Genomic DNA, 16,185 nt, shown 5'->3' on the forward strand with positions numbered 1-16,185 from the left:
AGAGATTTCAACATGTGACTACATACGGAGCAAAATGAGTAAATCTACACTCTAAAATATGTCTATATACATCCTTATGTTGTAATTCATTTAAAATGTCTAAAAAGATAAATATTTGGGAATGGAGGGAGTAGCTGTCATGGGGAAGAGTCGCTCAGTTAAATATAGAACTGAAGGCGAGAAAATTAGGGGTGATTAATCATGTCGTTTCATATGCATGCGTGGTTGCCGTTTCATTGTCGTGAGTGGAGAGCCTGTTGATCATGGCAGCAGAGAACGGAAGAGAGAGCGACAGCGAGCGCACTTGCAGCAAAGAAAGATGGAAGTCTGATCGATCGATCCTACTGCAGTTCTCACACCACACACCAAATAAGCTGGCCAATTTATTGGACCGGGCAGCCCAGTGCAAAAAATGCCTACTTGTCGACAGCTGCAAACAAACGCATGACGTGGCTGCTGCATGTTACAGAAACAGACACACATGTGGCTGCCTTGCTGAGTTGGAGTAGATGCATGTTAAGATAAATTAGTTAGTGGGGATGAACTTCTTAGGTATATATGATAAGTTAGTTCATAAAATCATGTAAAAGTGCACCAAAATCATATAAAATTATAGTAAACATGGTATGAATACTTTATAAATAATAAATACGTTGGAGACGTATCAGTCCGCGTCGACCCGCCGGATGTACCAGTCGTCTTTGCAACAACGCATTAGGATGGCAAACTTGAGCACAACGATACCGAGGAGCTGACATATGTTAATCACATTTTTGCAAAAAGTCACTTCCATAAATGCAAATTCCTAGGTTTTGGAGAACCAAGTTTTCTATATCCACAAGTTAGTTAGACCATCCAAACAAGATTTTATTTCTGTTAGAGCCGTTTCCTAGTTAATAGAGACAGGGTTTTGTATATCGCTCTTATCCAAAAAAAACCCTAAATAAGTGCTCTGGACAACATTGAGTGGGTAGGCTAAGTTCCCTAATCTTCTATTGGCTACGACATGGAGGTGCTTACCCTTTCCCAACGAGCGTTTCACCATGCAGGAAGGTTTCCAAAGCCAAAACTCAAACCCTCTGCTTACGGCATAAATGGTCTACCCCACTTGGTTAATTTTTTTGAGCGATTGGCCCACTTGGTAGTAAACCTGGGCATTCTCCGGGTCGGGTGGGGTACGGGCCGGGCTTCACAAAGCCTGTGCAAAAATTCTCAAGCCCCGGCCCAGTCCGGCTCAGCCCACAGCCCGTAAAAACTGTTATTTTCTCTATTAAATTCAATGAAAGACCTAATTTCCGAGTTATATATATAATATCTACACTACTATTAAATAAGATAACATACTCAGGGCATACGAAAACTCTGCCGTCCCACGCCCGCAAAAGAAAAACAACCGCGTCTTAGATTCCGCTGGCAGGTCCCTAATTTTCGGGCCGATTCCAACTGAATCGTGCCTCCCCGATCCTTCTTTCTCTCCCTAGATCGAGAAAAACAGCGCCGCTGCTCCTCCCTTCTCCTCTTTTGTGCACTTCCCCCCGAGTCGACCCTGCCTCCGTTCGTCGCCCGCGCTCCTGCAAGCCGCCGCCGACCTCCTCAACCGGTCAACCGCACCCAACGCCCTCCTTCGTTTTCTCCCCCTCTCCTCACTAATCTCTCTCCGTTCCCAAACTACAGGACGCCATGGCCACCGGAGGCAGCGGGCACGGCCGCGATGGCCCCGAGCTCGGCGAAGTGAAAGCCATTGAACGCACTGGCGAGGCCGAGGTCGGTGAGCCTGGCAGCGGCGGTCGAGCGTGGTGAGCGCGGGGCAGGCCTGGAGCAGCGGCTCGAGATCCGCGCCACCGAGGAGGTTGACGCTGCGGAACGTGGCCCGCTAGCAGGGCGCGAGGCTGGCGACCGTCGAGGGGTCATGGCAGTAGACGGCGAAGTCAGAGTGTCAGACACGGTGGGGAGGTAGGCGGCGAGGCACGCGGCAACGAAGGCGTTCTGCTCGGCAATCTCCTCTGGGTGGAGCGAGAGGTCGTTGGAGAAGGAGGAGGCGAGTGGCCCCGCGGCGCGCGAGGCCGAGGAGAGCAGCGGGTGACCCAACAGCCAGGCCAACGAGAGGTCGAGCCGCTCAACCGCTGGGAAGCAGAAGTCCGTGGAGCAGCAGGAAGTAGGGCGTCCTCGGGTCCCCGCACAGTGCCATCGCGCCCCGCGTCGCTGGCTCGGCCGCCAGCAGCCTGGGGCATGCCTGCGAGGGCCGCGAAGAACGCCCAGGATGATCCACACAAAGTCACAAACTGAGAAAAGGAGTGCACAACCATGAGGCCACGTGACTGCGAAGGTGACGAGAATGGTATCGCAGGTGAGTTCCACCGTCCCTGAAGCCTTCTTTCTCCATGTTCATTTGCAAATACAGTACTATATCTCTGGATGTACAGCCACCTGCAGCAACTCCTCTTTTTTCTTCATGTTCAGTTGCACATCTTATCTCTGTCCTTACTTTTTTTTGTATGTCTACTTCGTACAGTCCATGTACTGTTTTCTTCTACCATTCTTTGATGTATAATCTTTGTTAGTAGATGCCCCAATTTTTGTTATGCAGCATGTGTAGAATGGATAAAGGATACTCATGACATGGATGAGGAGGCTAAGCAGCAATTTTGCATCCGATGGATAGCTGTGGGGAGCGTGAACCGAGGTGATCTATGGCTGCTATATCTTGTCGTGTAGAAATTGGGCACAACTCATCGTTGTGTAGCAGTTCGGACTTGATATGCTTCTGTACTGTTTAACTTCCATTCCCAAAATATTTGGTAGATGGCCATTGTATTGACCATGTTAGTCAGCGTAATGTGTATAAGACATTGGTGAAGTCAATATGATCTATGCCCATACGGTAAGTTAACTTGTACCCTTGCCTTGCTTGCCGAGTTTAATTATGTTAGTACTTCCGCATTTCATGTTATGCATTGTTGATGCAGTCTACTCTTCATGACTATTCAATGGACACTGCTTTGCAAACTAAACATTATTGTTTGATTATGTAGTGTTTTGTTTCAGGAGCTACTTGTGGTAGTACTATGGTAAGTTAATGCGAAATCCTCCAATCTTGTTGTCTAGGCAGATATATTTTTTGTTAACAGTGTCTTGCCCATGTTGTATATACAATATATACAGTTCCATTAAAGTTGCTTCTATGTTTTTTGTTGTAAAAATACATTGGCTCATGGTCATTGAATAAAATCATGTTGACTATTGTCGATCGAGGTGAATATGTAGATGAAGATGTCGTGATATCGAGGTACATAAAAATGGGATCGGAGAACACAAGAAGAGTTTGTGTTGATGCTTTCATGAATTGTATTATGGTGCGCGCATTCTGTCCAACAAGATTTAATTGTAAATCTTTGTTCATTACTTTAGGTGTGCATTGAACGTACATTTTGCTTGAAAATAACAATTGATTGGCAAGTTTGGACATATCTAACTAGAACGACATGGACACTGCTCTGTTGGCAAGTTTTGATTTTTTTTTTCTAGCTAGAAAATGATACCTACACGTGCGCTCAAGATGATAAATATGTTCACCAACATTTTGGCTGCAAGTCACATGGATTCTTTTTGTCTATATTATTAGACCTTCCAGACTATCTCATAGATTTTATCCTGCAAAGTTGTGTGAGTCATTTCATATGCTCGAGTGTCTATAATTGGTGAAATATGCATGCTCAAATGTCTAATTTACTTTCGCATTTTGTTGTATATATAAATCCAATGCCAATGACCAGATGTTGTCTATGTACTGAAGTGTCAATCTGTGGGATGAAATTGACTAAGGTATATAATGTGTTTTTCTTAAGTCTGTACAGTCGACGAGTCCATTGAGATATGGTGCTCATGTGGAAAAACTATTTCTGCAAAAGTAAAATTTAGTACAAGTTAAGATTTGAAATAATTGTGTCCTAACCAGTGTTTTAAATTGCGGGCTATGCCAAATAGGGGCAGTCGTCCAAATCGGCTCTAGCCGACTATTTAAAACAAATTTTCTAACTAGGATGACTGACAAAATTTCTTTTTATGATTATACGTTGCACGTGCATACTTACTATAGTATATATATGACCTAATTTGTCACCCTGGTCGAACGGCACGCTCCAGGTAAGGAACAAAGGTCCGGAGTTAAATTTACCTCACGCATGCCTGTCCAAAAGAAGGACCGTAAGACTTGCGAGGTAAATTTACCTTGCACGTCTCTACTGCTAAAACAATCGGGAGAAAGCCACTCTATGGATCCTGCAAAAAGAAAACCCAGTCCATGGATCATGGGACGGCGGTAGCTTGGGAGGGCTCCGCCATTTTCCAATCCAACTGTTCACCGCCTCTACCCCCGACCTGCTCTGCACGCACCCACGACGGTTCCCCTTCCCCAGAGGACAGCGGAGTTCGGTGGCTTTGCAAAAGGAGAATAGGTCGTCCCGCCGGCGGGATCTGGGCGGGATCCAATTCAGCAGAAGTGGTGGAGCCAAGTCCGACCTCGACCTGAGCGCCAGGTCATCGCTCGGTCGCGCCAACGCGCTCCGCGAGCTCAAGGACTGTGTTTCTCTCCTCTCCATTCTTTATCTCCCTGATTGAAACGATCTAGAGATCTCACCGGCCGCCGTTGAGTCATCATGGTCTAGGTATCATCGACCTCCTCTTCAAGTTTGTTCAGTCCAGTCCTCCTAATTCATTTGCCCATGAGCTGAAGAGCTGCCCCTTTCCTCTCTCGAACATGGCCGCCTACATCCACCTAGTGACTTTTCTACCTATTTTTGGCAGACTGAAATTTGTTTGTGTCATCAAGAGTGCATCAGTTTTTGTCGACTAAGTCTTTTTACCGGAGCCGGTACCTACCGGTCAAGCATCCGCCGTTGGTGTCATTTTGGAGATTTGTGCCCTTGTTTTGTTTATCAGATAGATGAATGGTAATACATGAATACATGTACTTGCGTCAGACAGATAGTCATCTTTTACAGAGAATAGGGAGGGGAGTGGAGAGAACGGTGCATGCATGCATTCTCTCACCCCATGCACTGGACATGCATTTTATTTTCATCCTCATACTTCTAATGATTCATATCTTTTGAACCAAATGTTCATTACTGAAACTTCTTATATATTTGAATTCGTGGGGTGAAGACCTTCAAAACAAGATCAATTTTGAATATATTTGAACTATCTTTTTCATATATATTTCAATTACATTTGAAATTAGTTTCATAAAACATAAAAATGTTTCACTAGTTCATAGAAGTGATTTATACGGTTTCGAACATGTCACAAACTGGAATATGAAAATCACAAACACAATCAAAAAAAATTCATATATTATGAAAAGAAATTTTAATAAATTTTTAATAATCAATTCTGCACTATTTTAACTGGTTTGAAAACATCAATATCACACATTTGAACACATAGGTTTCGGCCATTTCAAAGAACTGGCTTCGTACATTTCATAAAACTGGTTTCATTCATTAAAAAAACTTATTTTAGAAAACTGATTTCACGTTTTTTAATATAATCATTACAAAGCAATTCACTCGTTCCAAGACTAGATTTCACTCACAAAATCAATTTCACATATTTTAAACAACCTATTTCACTATTTTTCACACACAAGATTAAGCAAACTGACAAACATACCGAAATATGTTTCATATATTTGAAAAATACATATTTCATATATTTGACAGAAATAGTGGAATTACTAGATTTCACTCATTAAAAGAAACTAGTTTTGTATATTTGAAATAACCAATTTCACATATTTTAAACAACCTATTTCACTATTTTTCAAACACAAGATTAAGCAAATTGACAAACATACCGAAATATGTTTCATATATTTGAGAAATACATGTTTCATATATTTAAAAGAATAAGTGGAATGACCAGATTTCACTCATTAAAAAAAATAGTTTCATATATTTGAAAGAATCAATTTCACATCATGAAACATTGAATTTCACATCATGAAACATTGAATTTCACATATTTGAAATAAACCATTTCACAAATTTAAACACTGGTATCGTCTGTTTCACTAATTTCACTAATTTTAAATTTGAAAGAATTAATTTTCACACAATGAAACACAAGTTTTGAGAAATAAGTGATTTCGACTGTTTCACTGATTCAAATATGATTTCACTCATTAAAATAAATATTCCACTTATTTGTAAACACTGGTTTCACTTATTACTTTGAAATAATTGAGATCTATGAAATTAGATATTTGAAACAAGTGAAATCTATGAATAGATTTACTTTTTTGAAATGTGTGAAACAATTATTTTTAAAACTGCAATACGTTTCATATATTTGGAAAATAAAACTTCCATATACGTTAACTGCCCAAATTTACTCATTGAAACAATCGATTTCACATATTTGAAATAACTCATTTCATAGTTTTATAGTTTTTCACATATTTCAGTTAATTGAAAGATGGTTTGAATCGTTAAATTTAGACTAGTTTCAAATGTATCAAAGATTGATCTTGTTCTGAAGGTCTTGTCGCCAGGATTTGAAATATATATAAATTATCCAAAACAAACTTTTCATTCAAAAGATGTGAATTATTGAAATTATCACAAGATAATTAAAATCCATGAATTTATAGGGTGAGAGGTGTGTCTGTGTCTGTGTCATGCATGCACTTTTGTAGGACCCACTAGTACCGTTCAATGACCAAAACACATGCAAATAGTAGTAGTACTCATGTCAGATAAAGGCTGTCAGAGTAAAACAGGGAAATACCAAACCACTTGCAACCGAATACAAGAAAATACCAAACGCAGTGCGCAGATCACAAAGCAAGTCAACCGTGGATATCTCACCGGCACATCCCGGCACCGGTAAAAGTGACTTTCCGCAGTTTTTGTGTTATGAGTTTGGCATCTAAACCGGGGTGGTAAGTTGTGATGGGGCAATTACTTTCAAGAAATCACTCGTGCCTGTTGGGATGAGAGCAGAACGAAATTACCATCCAGGTGAGGCCTCACCATATAAGAAACTCTACCTACTGTCATCCATGATCATGAGCTCCATCAAACCATATTATTATTTTCCTCTGCAGAATTCCCTTTTGTGAATCAACTTTAGTTGTATAGCCTGATTGCCTTACAAAACTCATTGAAGTAGAGGTATGTGATAAAGATTTTGTTCTAGAATATAGCTTTGTACCACAATACATGATGACCAAACCTTACTGTAAATATGCTTGAATTGTTCAGAAAAGTTCTTGTTCTGTTTCTCAGAGTCTTACCTGCAGCTAGTAGTTTCTCCAAACATTATTAGGGCTCCTTTGATTCAAAGGATTTGCATAGGAATTTTGTAGGATTAGAATCCTTAGGAATTTTTCCTATATTGGTTGTTTGATTCATAGGATTGAATCCTATAGGATTTTTTCCTAAGGAATTTTTTGTACTACTTCCAATAGGATTTCTAGCATCCAATCAAACCTCTTTGAAAGAATCCTTTGTTTTTCCTATGATGCAATCAAACAACCTAAAATCCTATAGGATTGAGATGAGCATGACATTTCAATCCTATGTTTTTCCTATTCCCATGTTTTTACAATCCCGCGAATCAAAGAAGCCCTTATATTGTTAGTACTGAATGTAGATAGATTCTGGAGGTGCTGCTAAAAGTTCCTACTAGAGAAAAAAGAAATTATTTTCGGGATTTCTGTCTGTTTAGAATGTGTATTGTGACTTTCCTATCATCTAGGTATGGATTTCAAATACATATTGTGACGTGACTTTTCTGTCATCTTTGCATTCCTTCCCCTGTTTTGAAAACATTGGCTCCTTTTGTTCTCTAATATGAACTTAGTCTGGCACATTCAGCTGCTAAAGTTGTGCTTGTACTTTGGTATACTCGCTTCTCGAATTGTTGCATCTAGTTTGTGTCACGGCTGTTTGCACAGGACCCCTGCGTAGCTACCTGGTTGCTCCAGTCTGTTGGCTCCACATTCGCTTGTTGAGGGTGTTGGCCTTTTTAAAGTTTTGGTTTGTCATGTAAAACACAGACGGTTTCTTGGGTTTGTCATGTAAAACACGGACGGTTTCCATAATGGAACTCGACGAAGCGTGCTCGTTGTTGTTTTTATAAGGTGTGGATTTAAAGTAGATATACCTCATGTTAGAGTTGAAGTAAATACTTCATACTTGTATAGTTTCCTATCTATTTTGAGCTGCTTTTGTGCCACCATTGATTTTCACATAAAATTAGGAAATTAGGTCATTAGCTTTCAGGTACAAATTCTATCACCAAAGGTACCCCCAGGATGATAAGGTTCTCGTCTTCAACAAATGGAGTGATGAATTTCCACAATTAATAATGCAAAGTAGCGGCTGCTTCGGTTTTGTTGTTTCCTTTTGCAATCTGGAAGACACTCAAAAGACAGTTGTACATTTGCTCACCTCCATCTAGTCCATAGATTGCTTGGGCAATATCTTGACTCGTTTTTGGTGTATCGATAGTTTGTTGTATTACACTTTGAACGAAAGATATTGCAGTTTCTGTACAGGTTAGGATAGAAAATCATCAATAAATTTATTGAGGGCTAAAACCTTATCAATCTATTGAATGGATGCTGAATTATGTAGTTCAGAAACAGCCAACTCTCTCCTGCAAAAGAAAATGAAGCAGCTCTCATATGAACATGTATTTAGATCTTCCAGCTCTGTTATGCATGGATCTAACTAGAAGCTTCATTTATTTGGTAGGCCATTATCTTCAGTTTGAGATTCATGATGATACTATTTGTTCTATATAAATAGAAATAAATCTATGTGTACGGCTATTTGCAGTTTTTACAAATCTTTCTTTTCTTGTCAACCTGATAATTTGGTACTCCTTATTTCCGTGTTTTCTGGCTGCTTTGTTGTGCTTGTTCAGAATACCATTCTCTGTCTGCTTTGTTGTGCTTGTTCAGAATACCATTTTCTGGTCAGAATGTTGTCACTAAAGGAAATTTTAATGGAAGCCCCACAGTTTCATTTCTTACTCTAGTTATCTATGTGTTGATTTCTTGTTTGAAACTGTTGGGCCTTCATATTATCAAAGCTTCAGATGTTCGACGCATCAGCTATGTGCTATAGGGCTTTCTTATAAGTTATTTAACTTAAGATGAGATATGCATCCTTTCATTGTAGGTTGTAACTGAATCAAGTAATTCAATATGAACTACTAGAGTGCAGGGAGTTCTACAGATAGAGCAACATCAAGGACTGTGCTGCGAGGAAGCATGTGGTGCGGTGTCGTGGCAATGCGCGGGGCGCTCATGGTACCTACCAGGACGAACACAACCACAACCACGTGTGGCCGCTCAACCTGTCGATGCTTGCCACAAGTTCAGGAGCCTGGCTAAAGCTGCCAGTACCAGTAGAAGACCTCTGATTTTCTATGCCATGGATCAAACATGTCTTTCAGCAGGTCTTTGTTTTTTTAGACTGGCAAAAGATATGGATGCAAGTGAATTTTGTAACAACAAGGCAAAGATTTCATCGCGTGATGTATAGTGAATATCTGATTGGGGTGCAATGCATCATCCTTTTGAGTTATTCCATTGATAAAATCTTTCCTCTGAGTGATTGTCAAATTTCCTTGTAGAAGCACCACCGGAAGGTTGTTCTTCCAATTTGTGTACGTTTTCAATATATTGTGATAGGCATGTCAATAAGTATCGAGTTGAGTGTATCTTACAAAAATCATGTTGATTTCTTTGTTTTGGATTCTCTTCTGGTGTTTTCTACAACAGTTGTTTACCAGATCATGAAGTCATGTGTTCAACTCATTAGCTCTATACCACACACAAAAAGATTCTTATGCATTCTTGTGAAGACATAAAAATTTCTAGAATTGTGCATTCCACCAAATAAGAACTACTCGAAAAGCACTTGGATTTCATGACATAACTAGACCAGTTTACAATGAACAAAGATGATGTGAGTTCATCACACACTCTGTTGGAAAAGGCAGTGCCTAGGAGGCGCTTAGGCACGCCTAGGCGCTAGGCAATGGCCAAACGCCTCGCCTAGGGTATAAGCAGAAGTCTAGGCAGAGCAAGTAAAAATTGTCTACCCAAGCGAGAAATCATGCCATATTGCACTGATATGCCAAAAGGGCCATATTCCAATCGTAGTAGCTGCTCGTTAACATACTTATATGCCCTAAATTAATAAAATAAACATATAATAACCACATATACATCCTAATAGTAAAAATTATATAACCGCCTAGGCTGCGCCTAGGGCGCTTAAGCACTGCCTAGGCACTAGGCGAAGGCTAACCGCCTCGCTTACGCCTACCGCTTTTTCCAACCTTGATCACACATAAATCATAAAGCAACAATTCAATAGGCTGCTGGAAAAAGTAGCATCTAAACAAATATATATATAGACAAAACTATCTTTCTGTACTAGAACAGCCTCATGTCAATCTTGAGAAGGGCACTGGTCTGGCCAAAATGCAGACATTTGGATTTTCGATTAGAGGTCGCAAAATCCCCATCTGTATGACCCTATAATTTCTGCCAAGAAGTATTTCCAGTTAGCCTTCTCAACATCCTCATCTGGCTGACCATGTAGTTTTAGCAACGATTCGATTACTGAAAAAGTTTTCCAGAGCTTGGAAACCTGTTACATGTACACATACCATTGCAGCTCCATGTTTCTGTCCTGATGCATTGCAAAATGTAAGAAAGGAAAATTGTAAGCTGAAAAGAGGAACATTAGTTTGAAAGGTACTCTCCATAATCCATAATCGACATATTACATGGAACTAATGAACGCTTGTCAATGCCAGTGGTAGAGAAACCCCAAGAAGAAAAAATAATCTTATTTTAATACATAGCTCTACAAGAATGGTTTTTTTGCGGGGAGAAAGAATGGGTAAAAGATGAGCAAAACCAACACTTCACAGTATATAAGAATCTGAAGAAAAAAATTATACTTGCTGGAAAAAGTAAATATTAAATCTGCAATCCCTGATCAGAAGTACAAATTGGACAAATAGAGTCTTGTTTCAGTAATAGATGGTTGACGTATGTCTTACCACACCACCCACATCTTCAGTTGCTGGTTCAGTAGGCAGCTCATTTTGTAGATTGCAATTCGTGCTCTACACTTATTTTAGGATCTATGCATTTTTAGGATAATGTTGAACAAATAAAAGGTAATGTTGGGCTTTTATATTGCTGAACAAAAACAACAGGTAAAATTCTTAAATTATAAGGGCTAAGATTTTCCACACGGAAGTGAACCTGCACCGCAGGCCTTAGTTAGGTCGCGCTTACTTGCAGTAGAAACTTTTACTTTCGGTGAAGTTCTACGATGCTCATACAGCTGCTCAGAACATTCGATAAAGAAAATGATATTCTAAGCCCAGGCATAAGGTGTGACGCCCCCGATTTAATCATACACTAATCATGCACGCAAACGTGTACGATCAAGATCAGGGACTCACGGGAAGATATCACAACACAACTCTAAAACATAAATAAGTCATACAAGCATCATAATACAAGCCAGGGGCCTCGAGGGCTCGAATACAAGTGCTCGATCATAGACGAGTCAGCGGAAGCAACAATATCTGAGTACAGACATAAGTTAAACAAGTTTGCCTTAAGAAGGCTAGCACAAACGGGGATACAGATCGAAAGAGGCGCAGGCCTCCTGCCTGGGATCCTCCTATCTACTCCTGGTCGTCGTCAGCGGGCTGCATGTAGTAGTAGGCACCTCCGGTGTAGTAGGAGTCGTCGTCGACGGTGGCGTCTGGCTCCTAGGCTCCAGCATCTGGTTGCGACAACCAAGTAGAGAGGAAAGGGGGGAAAGAGGGAGAAAAGCAACCGTGAGTACTCATCCAAAGTACTCGCAAGCAAGGAGCTACACTACATATGCATGGTTATATGTGTAAAGGGCCATATCGGTGGACTGAACTGCAGAATGCCAGAATAAGGGGGGATAGCTAGTCCTATCGAAGACTACGCTTCTGGCAGCCTCCATCTTGCAGCATGTAGAAGAGAGTAGATTGAAGTCCTCCAAGTAGCATCGCATAGCATAATCCTACCCGGCGATCCCCTCCTCGTCGCCCTGTTAGAGAGCGATCACCGGGTTGTATCTGGCACTTGGAAGGGTGTGTTTTATTAAGTATCCGGTTCTAGTTGTCATAAGATTAAGGTACAACTTCGGGTCGTCCTTTTACCGAGGGACACGGCTATTCGAATAGATAAACTTCCCTGCAGGATTGCACCACATAACCCAACACGCTCGATCCCATTTGGCCGGACACACTTTTCTGGGTCATGCCCGGCCTCGGAAGATCAACACGTCGCAGCCCTACCTAGGCACAACAGAGAGGTCAGCACGCCGGTCTAAATCCTATGGCGCAGGGGTCTGGGCCCATCGCCCATTGCACACCTGCACGTTGCGAGGGCGGCCGAAAGCAGACCTAGCCTAGCAGGCGTTCCAGTCCAATCTGGCGCGCGCCGCTCAGTTGCTGATGTCACGAAGGCTTCGGCTGATACCACGACGTCGAGTGCCCATAACTGTTCCCGCGTAGTTGGTTAGTGTGTATAGACCAAATGGCCAGACTCAGATCAAATACCAAGAACTCGTTAAGCGTGTTATTTTGAAGTAACCGCGGACGCCGTCCAGGGCCAGGCCCACCTCTCACCTAGGCGGTCTCAACCTGCCCTGTCGCTCCGCCACAAAGATCCACTCGCGGGTACTCCTACGAGCCGACCCGACTTTAGTCACCACAGGTATCATGTATAGAGTATATAAGTATATACCCGTGATCACCGCCCAAGTGATCACGGCCCGATAGTATAGCACAGCAGACGGACAAGAATGTAGGGCCACTGATGGAAAACTAGCATCCTATACTAAGCATGTAGGATTGCAGGTAAAGGTAACAACAGTAGTAGCAAGGACAGGCTATGCACCAGGATAGGATTAATGGAAAGCAGTAACATGCTACACTACTCTAATGCAAGCAGTATAGAGAAGAATAGGCGATATCTGGTGATCAAAGGGGGGGCTTGCCTGATTGCTCTGGCAAGAAGGAGGGGTCGTCAACAGCGTAGTCGGTCGGGGCACCAGCAGCGACGTCGGTCTCGTAGTCTACCGGAGAGAAGAGGGGGAAGAAACAATGAATACAATGCAAACAGATGCATAACGATGCATGACATGACAAAGCGTGAGGCTAGGTGTGCCCAAACGCGGTACTAGGTGATACCGGCGAAGGGGGGAAACATCCGGGAAAGTATTCCCGATGTTTCGCGTTTTCGGACAGATGGACCGGAGGTGAAATGTTGCAGGTTCACTATGCTAGGGACGTGTGGTGAACGAACGGGCTGCGTATCCGGATTCGTCTCGTCGTTCTGAGCAACTTTCATGTAGAAAGTATTTTCATCCGAGTTACGGATTATTTTATATGATTTTCTAAAGATTTAATCATTTTTTGATTTTAATTATTTATTTAAATCCAACATTATCCAGAACAGTATGGGATGACGTCAGCATGACGTATGTGTGATGTCAGCAGTCAACAATGCGGTTGACTGGAGTCAAACTGACTTGTGGGTCCAGTGGGACTCACATGTCATTGACAGGTGCACTAACGGGGGTTTAGACTAACTAAATGGGTTAATTAGCGGGCGGGGCCCAGTAGTCAGTGACTAGTTAGCCCAGATTAATTAGATTAACTAATTAATTAGTTTATAGTGTCGGGGCCACTGGTCAGCTGCTGGGACCAGCCCAGTCAGCACGTTGACCCTGGTCAACTGGGCCAGCCGGGCCCACGGGGCCACCAGGCAGTGACCCAGGGGTGGCCCTAGGTGTGCCAGCTCAGCGGAGCCGCCGGAGTAGCTCCGGCGAGCTCGCGCGCAGCGGCCGAACGCCGGCGAGCATCGGGTTTCGCCTACGGGGCACCAAAACGAGCGCCGTCTCTTGCGTTCGAACGAGGAGAGTGCCCCGCGTCTAGTGGTGGCGGTGGCGTGGTCGGAGGTGGCCGGAAGTGACGGCGGCGAGCCCATCGGCGGATGGTCGGAGTCGGGCGTGAGTGGATCCAGCGCTAGGGGGCACGGGAAGGCATGTGCGCGCGCGCGCTGGGTTCCTGGAAGCTCCAGGAACACGGTGACGGGCTCAGGCGAGCAAGACGACGGCTGTGGCGACAGCCACGAGCTCGTCGGCGGCGGAGTGTTTCGGGCGAGCAACGGCAACGGCGATGTGGTGCGCTATTGGGCAAACGGGAGGGCTAGTTGGGCCCTACTCGACGCGGCGAGTTCAATGGCAACACGCCCATGACCATTTGGTCACCGGAGACTCGTCGGCGACGAGCTCCACGGCGCTGCGTTCGGGCGCTTCGGCGGCAGCTAGCTAGGGCGTGCGAGAGAGCAAACGGAGAGCAGGAGGGGTGGAGCTCACCGAGCGGCACACACGAAAGGCCCTTGGGGGGTTTAGGAGCTGCAGAGTCGACGGCGCTCGTCGGAGACGCGCCGGGGATCCGAGGAAGAAGACGAGGCCGGGGCAGCGTTCGAGGGTGCCCGGCGTCCTGCGGCTTGACGGGGAGGCGTAGTCGAGGGAGGGGGAGCGAGCGGACACGTCGGAGAGGCGCGGAGGTCGCGGTGGCCGCGAGTTCTACGGCGGCGAGGCCATGGCGTCGCTCGGTTGCGGTGGGGATCGAGGGGGAAGAGAGGTGGATCTGAGGGGGGAGGCGCAGAGGCGCGGGAACCGAGGGCGAGAGTGGGGCGAGTGGGAGGCGGGATCGAGGAGGCGGGGGCGTGGCGGCCTTATCCTCTCCTCGACGCCGGCGAGGGGGGGGGTCCGGTGGCGACGCGCCCCTATTCCGACCTGGGTCGGGGGAACAGGGAAGGGAGACGAGGCAGGGGGCTTGGCCGGCGGTTGGCCAGCTGGGCCAGGTGGGCCGGTCTGGCCTGTGAGCTGTGCCGCCTGGTCCAGTGGGGGGGTTCTTTTCTTTTCTTTTCTTTATTTTTCTTTTCTATTTTATTTCACTTTAAAATACTTAGTCACTTTCTAAAAAAATGTTTTCTCCACAATAATTACCAGTGCAATATTTGGCACCCACCGAACATTTTTGTTTTGACTTTTGAAAACTTTGGGTGTTTGTCACTAATTCATTTTTTGTATTTAAGATGTTTTGAGCTAACACTTGATTAGCAACAGTAACAGAGATGACATGGCATCATCAGGAGAGTTTTACTGTAGCCTAATTATCCGGGCGTTACATAAGAAGTATACTAAGTACCAAAATTACATCTTCAAAAGAAAAGTAATCCTCAAGGTAAAAACTGCAAGTACTCATATACACATAGATTTCTTTGTATAGAACAAGTAGTATAATCACGAGATCACACTAGAGACAAAATCTTTCAGTTGTCATAAAAAAATCCGAGAGGTATAGGCACAAGCAAAATAAGTACAATTTCTTCAAGCTCCTCAACCTCCAAAATGTTTTAAATACACTTCCATATGGGAGCTAACTACTTCATTTTTGTTTTGCAGGCAGAGAGTTATCTACATAAAATCTACAAAGTTCAGCATTAGATTAATTGACAAGCTTGTAGTCAGCGAATGAATCGATAAGCTTCGACTGCATAATCAACATGAATGATAAATGTATCTCTGGATCAACTAAACCGAGATGTTAGAACAACATGACAATAAAGGAGGAAGCATGATCTACTTCAAACTATCACTTGTAATAGAATCTTACGATGGTATATGACGATGTTAATACACTCTTTGGTACCATTTGCAGGCCATTTTTTGAAACATGTGGATTCAATGATGATGCAAGGGGTGCCACTATGACCATATACGCTAGAAACATGGAAAAACATTCTTAACGATGATTGGCAATCTACACAATGATATTATCCACGACTCCTTTGCTGATTAACTGCTGCTACCTGAGAATGCTGACAGTAAAGAGATTGCTGAAATCTAACAGTTATTTTTACATCATCTAATTGGATCTAGCATGAGTTGTGCACAAGCCTTTCTTTAGCATTATAACATAGGAAACCACCCGAATAAACTTAGGAAACTTGTGTATACGGTGGTGCAGCTGCCAATTCAAATGCAACCAATTGCCACAAGATCATCGCTTTCAAATAGAGAAGAGAAA

The 16,185-nt window shown here is 43.3% G+C and overlaps 1 long non-coding RNA gene across 1 annotated transcript; it reads left to right on the top strand.

The window, feature by feature from the left end:
* The first annotated feature begins 1,102 nt into the window (after nt 1-1,102).
* Nucleotides 1,103-3,249, top strand: LOC141027405 (uncharacterized). Its single transcript, XR_012189189.1, has 2 exons — nt 1,103-1,600; nt 1,675-3,249. It is a non-coding gene; the product is annotated as an uncharacterized lncRNA (long non-coding RNA).
* The last annotated feature ends 12,936 nt before the right edge of the window (nt 3,250-16,185 follow it).

The sequence above is a fragment of the Aegilops tauschii genome, chromosome 7, assembly GCF_002575655.3.
Source record: "Aegilops tauschii subsp. strangulata cultivar AL8/78 chromosome 7, Aet v6.0, whole genome shotgun sequence".
Classification (NCBI taxonomy): domain Eukaryota; kingdom Viridiplantae; phylum Streptophyta; class Magnoliopsida; order Poales; family Poaceae; genus Aegilops; species Aegilops tauschii.